Source organism: Vombatus ursinus, unplaced genomic scaffold, assembly GCF_900497805.2.
Source record: "Vombatus ursinus unplaced genomic scaffold, bare-nosed wombat genome assembly UNPS02013722.1, whole genome shotgun sequence".
Taxonomy (NCBI): domain Eukaryota; kingdom Metazoa; phylum Chordata; class Mammalia; order Diprotodontia; family Vombatidae; genus Vombatus; species Vombatus ursinus.
Window position 1 is genome coordinate 1 of NW_020953500.1, and position 6,133 is coordinate 6,133.

Genomic DNA, 6,133 nt, shown 5'->3' on the forward strand with positions numbered 1-6,133 from the left:
TCTTTCTTTCTTTCTTTCTTTCTTTCTTTCTTTCTTTCTTTCTTTCTATAACTGTTTCTGGGTATAAAACCTCAAGATTGAATCTAGTTTGTGTGAGCCCAGGGTCTTGGAAAGGGGGGCTGGGCAAGCACACATTTTAGCCCCTGTGAGAGGCACTAAATACACAATGTCTTCAATAAGCTCACATTCTAATGGGGGATGGGAAGGACAATATAGAGTACCTAAGTAAATTAAAAATATAGACTGAGTAAAACCAAAGAAATATGTGGGGCGGGAGCCGTGGGGAGCCATAACTACCAGGAGTAGGAGAACAATTGGAGACTGCACTTGAACTGACTCTTGAAGAGAGTTAGGGACTCCAGAAAGTAGAAGAGGAGGAGAATTCCCAACAGGGGGAATAGCTTGTACAAAGAAATGGGAGATGCAGAGTCTGTCACTGACTCATGTCTCTTCCCACTCCAATCTATGATCAGTTTCCAAAGTGATATTCCTAAACTGCTAGTCTGACCATGGCTACCCCCCATCCCCCGCCAAATAAATCCCACTGATTCCTTGTTATATCCATGATCAAATATAAAACCGTTTGGCATTGAAGGTCTCTCACAGCCCGGACTCTTCTTTTCCAGTTTATACATTCTATACTTGACTTCCCTCCACACTCTTAGCTATTTTCTGCTCCTCACATACGACACTCTATCTATATTTTTCCTGACTGTGCCCCTTGGGAGTTTCCCTTCATCAGCCCTGATTCCTAGCTCCCCTGGCTTCCTTGAAGACTCAGCTCAAATCTCACCTTCTGCAGGTTGTCTTTCTCTGCCAACCTTCCCCGCCCCATCCCTGTTAGTCTCTTTCTGCAGAAATAATCTTTCATTTACCCTGTATATTATATTGCATAGTTATTTTCTGGTTGTCTCCTCCATTCTAAGCTGAGCTTCTTGAGGTCAGGGATGATATTTTCACCTTTTTTTTTCTATCTCTAATGCTTAGCACAGGGCCTGGTACATTTTAAGAGTTTAATAAATGCTTTATGACTGACTGCAGAGTAAATGAATCAAATTAATAATAATAATATCAACAACAACAATAATAATAATAATAATTGCATTTAAGGTTAGCAAAGTGCTTTAAAATATCTCATTTGATATAATAACTTTAGGAAGTGGATGCTATTATTATTCCCTTTTTTACAGATGAGGAAACTAAGATTGTTCAGTCATTTTAGTTGTGTCCAACTCCATGTAACGTTTTCTTGGAAAAGATATTGAAGCGGTTTGCCATTTCCTTTTCCAGCTCATTTTACAGATGAGGAAACTGAGGCAAATAGGGTTAAGTGACTTGTTAAATGAATTGCCCAGGATCACACAGCTTCTAAGTGTCTGGGATAGATTTGAACTCAGGTCTTCTAGACTCCAGGTCCAGCACTCTCTTCATTGTTAGGCTGGAACCAAATCTAGACAGGCTTTAAATTCCAGAGGAATTTATATTTTACCCTAAGGGCAACAGACAGCCACTGAAGTTTCCGAGCTGAGCAGTGACATGGTTGGGCAAATTTTCTTTGAAAGCTGTGTAAAGGATGGATTGGGGACGGTAAATACTAGCAATTGATTAGGAAACTTGCAATAATCTAGGCAAGAAATAATGAGGACGTGATCTAGTATTGTGGCTGAGCTAACCAGGGTGGCTGTGATGCTAGTGGAGAAAAGCAAATGGATGTGAGGGACATTGTGTAGATAGAGCTGTAGGACTTGGCAACTAATTAGACAGGATGGGTAAAGGTGAAGGAAGAATTGAGGATGACCTCTAGGTCATGTACGCGGAGGACTCAGCAGATAGCGATTTTCTGGGACAAACCAAGGGTGTTAAGGGGCAAAGTGACTTTCGAGAGGAAGACGCTGAGTTTTGTTTAGGAGATTTTGAGTTGGAGATGTTCATCCAGATGGAGACATCCAGTAGGTAGCTGGTGACAAGAAACTGGGGTTGAAGAGATGAGAACTATCTATGCAGAGAGCAGACCTTCTGATTGGAACTCCTGCTCTTTCCAGTAGAAATAGCCTTATGGAAAATGGGAAATTGGCAAAGTAAGTCACAATTGTCTCCACTCTTCTTTTCCTCCCTCTGCTCTAGCTCTTCCTTGATCTTCTTGATTTACAAGTACCCTCTAAGCCTCTCTCTTCCAGATATCAAAATCTACTCTCAGGAGAAAAAAACAAAACAAAACACCCCACCTCCACACTGAGCAGACCTTGCATTAAAAAAAATATTTTTCAATTATTGAGCTTTTTAGTTTTTCTCTTTGTCCCTCTCTACCCCTATCCTCCAAAAGAACTATAAAGTCCTTATAACATATATGCATAGTCAAATAAAATACATTCCCATATTGTCCATGTCCAAAAATTTGTGTCCCATCCTGCACATTTGATCCATCACCTCTTTGTAAAGAAGGGATAGTATCCTTCATTATTAGTCCTCTAGAATCATGGGTAATCATTGAAGTGATCAGAATTCTTCAGTCTTTCAAAATTGTTCATTTTTATAATGGTATTGTTATGGAATAAGTTATTTCCTTGGTTCTGTTCCCTTCATTCTGCATCAATTCATACAAATCTTCCCAGATTACTCTGAAACTGTCTTTCATAATTTCTTACAGCAATATAGTATTCCACTACATTAATATACTATAATTTCTTCAACCAGTCCCCAATAGATAAATAGTCAAAGGATATGAACAGGAAGATTTCAGAGGAAGAAATCCAAGTTGTTTGTAGGCATAGTGAAAAATGATCCAAATCACTAATGATTACAGAAATGTAAATTAAAGCAACTCTGAGGTTCTGCCTCAGACTCATTGGACTGGGAAATTTGACCAAAAAAAGGAAAATAACAAATGTTGGAGGGACTGAGGGAAAACAGGCACATTGATGAATTTTTGTTGGAATTGTGAATTCATTGGGCCATTTTGGAAAAAAAAATGTAATGATAAAAGTCCCCAGAGTTAATAAGCTATGAATTCCTTTTGACCCAGTGCTACAACTACCAGGCCTATTTATTGAAGAAATTACAGAAAGAAGAAAATGTCCTATATTAACAAAGCATTCTTAACAGTTCTTTTTATGACAGAAAACAAAACAAAAGAAAAATAAGACCCTTGAAATTAAGGTGCTTTTTGTGTTCTAATAGATGAGCCAAATCTTATCTTAAGAATTATAGACATTAGTCAGTGGGGGAGAGATGTCAGGGACCTCAGGGCCTTCCTAGTAACCCTGAAATCTTACAAAGTAGGTCGCCTGTTTAGTCTGCCTCCATACAACACTATCCTATGCACCTGGATTCCTAAGTGGGCATTGATCAGTTGTTTTTCAGTCATGTTCAACTCCTTTTTTTTTTTTTTTTTTTGCTTAGGCAATGGGGTTAAGTGACTTGCCCAGGGTCACACAGCTAGGCTAGTAAGTGTTATGTGTCTGAGGCCAGATTTGAACTCAGGTCCTCCTGAATCCAGGGCCAGTGCTCTTTCTACTGTACCACCTAGCTGCCCCCATGTCCAACTCTTTTTGACCATATACTGTTTTCTTGGTGGAGATACTGGAGTGGTTTGCTATTTCCTTCTTTTAATTTTTTAATTTTTCTTTTTTTTTTTAGGCAATTGGGGTTAAGTGACTTGCCCAGTGTCACACAGTTAGTAAGTGTCAAGTATCTGAGGCTGGATTTGAACTCAGGTCCTCCTGACTGACTCCAGGGCCAGTGCTCTATCCACTGTGCCACCTAGCTGCCCTGCCATTTCCTTCTTCAGCTCATTTTACAGATGAGGACACGGAGGCAAGCAGGAGTAAGTGACTTACCCAGGGTTATAGTTAATACAGGTTTGAGGCCACATTCTAACTCGTGAGCATGAGTCTTCCTGACTCCAGGGCCAGTGCTCCATTAACTGTGCCACCTTGCGCATTACCTAAGATTAAATCAAAGACCTCTATGACTTACCATTGCCTCACAAATCCCAACTGTGATCTGGGGAATGGAATTATTGAAGGATTCCAGTCAATTCTGGGAAATTTGTTTACATTTCTATGGGCTTCCTAAAACTGATCTTGTCTGCCATCTTGTGGCGCCAATGAGTAATAGACTTTTTGGTGGAAATCAGTTAATGGAATGTGTTCCTTGGGAAGAAGGCAGTCTATGACAACTGAAAGTATTTTCCAATGGACTTTGTGGAAAGTATTGTGCGATTGTGTTTATATGCGTGTGAGTATATTGGAGGGAGTCAGAAACCCGTGGGTTCTAATCCTTCCTCAGAGACTTATTACCTGGGCAAATTGTTTAGCCTAAGCCTTAGTTTCTTCATCTACAAAATAGAAATAATGATAGTTATTGTCACACAAAGTTGTTAGAAGATCTAATAAAATTATATATATATATATATAAATACATACACATATATATACATATGTACATACACATACACACACATACATACACATACACACACATATATACACACACATACACACACATATACACTTTACAAAAATTAACACACCATATAGATGTGCACTATTATTATGGTTTTATTTTCCTTAAGATATTATTAAAATGTTTTTGCTCCTCCTTCACACACATACACAAACACACCAGACAAAAGGAATGTCTTTTCTGGGGTTATAGAGCAGGTTTAATGGTGGCAGATGACTCGAGGAACTTAACTGAGGTTTGAATTTCTGTTCTGTTACCAGTTAAGTTCAAGGTCCAACGGAGTTCAAAATCAACTCAACTCAAAAAAATATGAATTAAGTGTAAGATGTGTATGTGCCCATGTAAGATACCAATGGTTTGTCAACAAAGTTGTCTAAAGGTGTGGTCACAGCTCACAGGTTGAATGGATAGATGTCTCGGCCAACTGGTCATGCGTCCCTGGCAAGAGAGACTTGGATTTTCACCTCGAGGAGAGCAGGAGAAGGGTGATGTTTGGGTGCTTGCTCCTTCCCTCGCCTATCTCAAGAGGGGGATCAGGCTAGAGTTTTATCTATCTGCCCCCTCAAATATTCCTGGCTTAATCTAGGGATCTAATTCTGCTTCAGAGGGAACTGCTTCCCTGGGCACCCAAGGGCAGTTAAGTATAGAAAATAAACATGGTTTAGAAAGGGCAATTCTTAGTTTAACTCCTTCCTACCAAAAACTCATTACAAAATAAAAAGGACATCACCTTTTTATATATTTATCTAAGCAAAAAACCAAACAGAAATCAGAGAAGCTGAACAGATCAGAAGATATCAAAGAACTTGCAAGGGTGGATAAACTCTGTAGTGGGGAGTGAAATGAGGGAGATTGCCGCTCAGACCAAAGGGAGAGGGCCCAATATCACTCCCAAGCCCATTCTAATGTTCTTTGGGGAGGCAAGCTGGAATAGCCAGCTTCTCCTCTCAGACTTCTTTCTCCACTTTGGTCCCTTCCAGGTTAAATATTGTGATTCCCTTCTGAATATAAGCTTCTTGAGGGCCAGAGCTGTCTCTCTCTGTCTTTTTTTTCATCTTTCTCTCTGTCTGTGAAGAGGCTCTGACCCCTACTCTGTAAGTTTCTTAAGCAGGTGTGCGGGGTCCTCTCCTGCTCAGCCTTCTTGCTATCATTTTGAAATAATCTCCCCTTCTTCAAACCAACAACATGAACAACGGCTCAGGCTTGCTTGAAAGTTGGGTACATAAACATCTACTGTGTGACAAGTCCTGTGTTTGGGGAGAGAGAGAGAGAGAGACAGAGACAGAGACAGAGACAGAGATAGAAAGACAGAGACACAGAGCGAGACAGAGACAGAGAGACACACACAGACAGAGAACAAGAGCGAGAAACAGTTCCTGTCCTCAGGAAGCTTATATTCACATAAGAATTACAATATTTTAAGCTGCAACTCAGTTAGAGGACATCCAATCCAACCCTTGCTTGAGCAGGAATTTCCTCTTTATCATATACTGGCTGGCATATAATGTACTTGGGACAGCCAGGTGGTGTAGTACACAGAGCATGGCGCCTAGAGTCAGGAAGGTCTGTGTTCTGATCCAGCTTCAGACATTACTAGATACGTGACCTTGGGGAAGTCACTTAACATTTATTTACCATCTACCTCAGTTTCTTCTACTGTAAAGAAGGG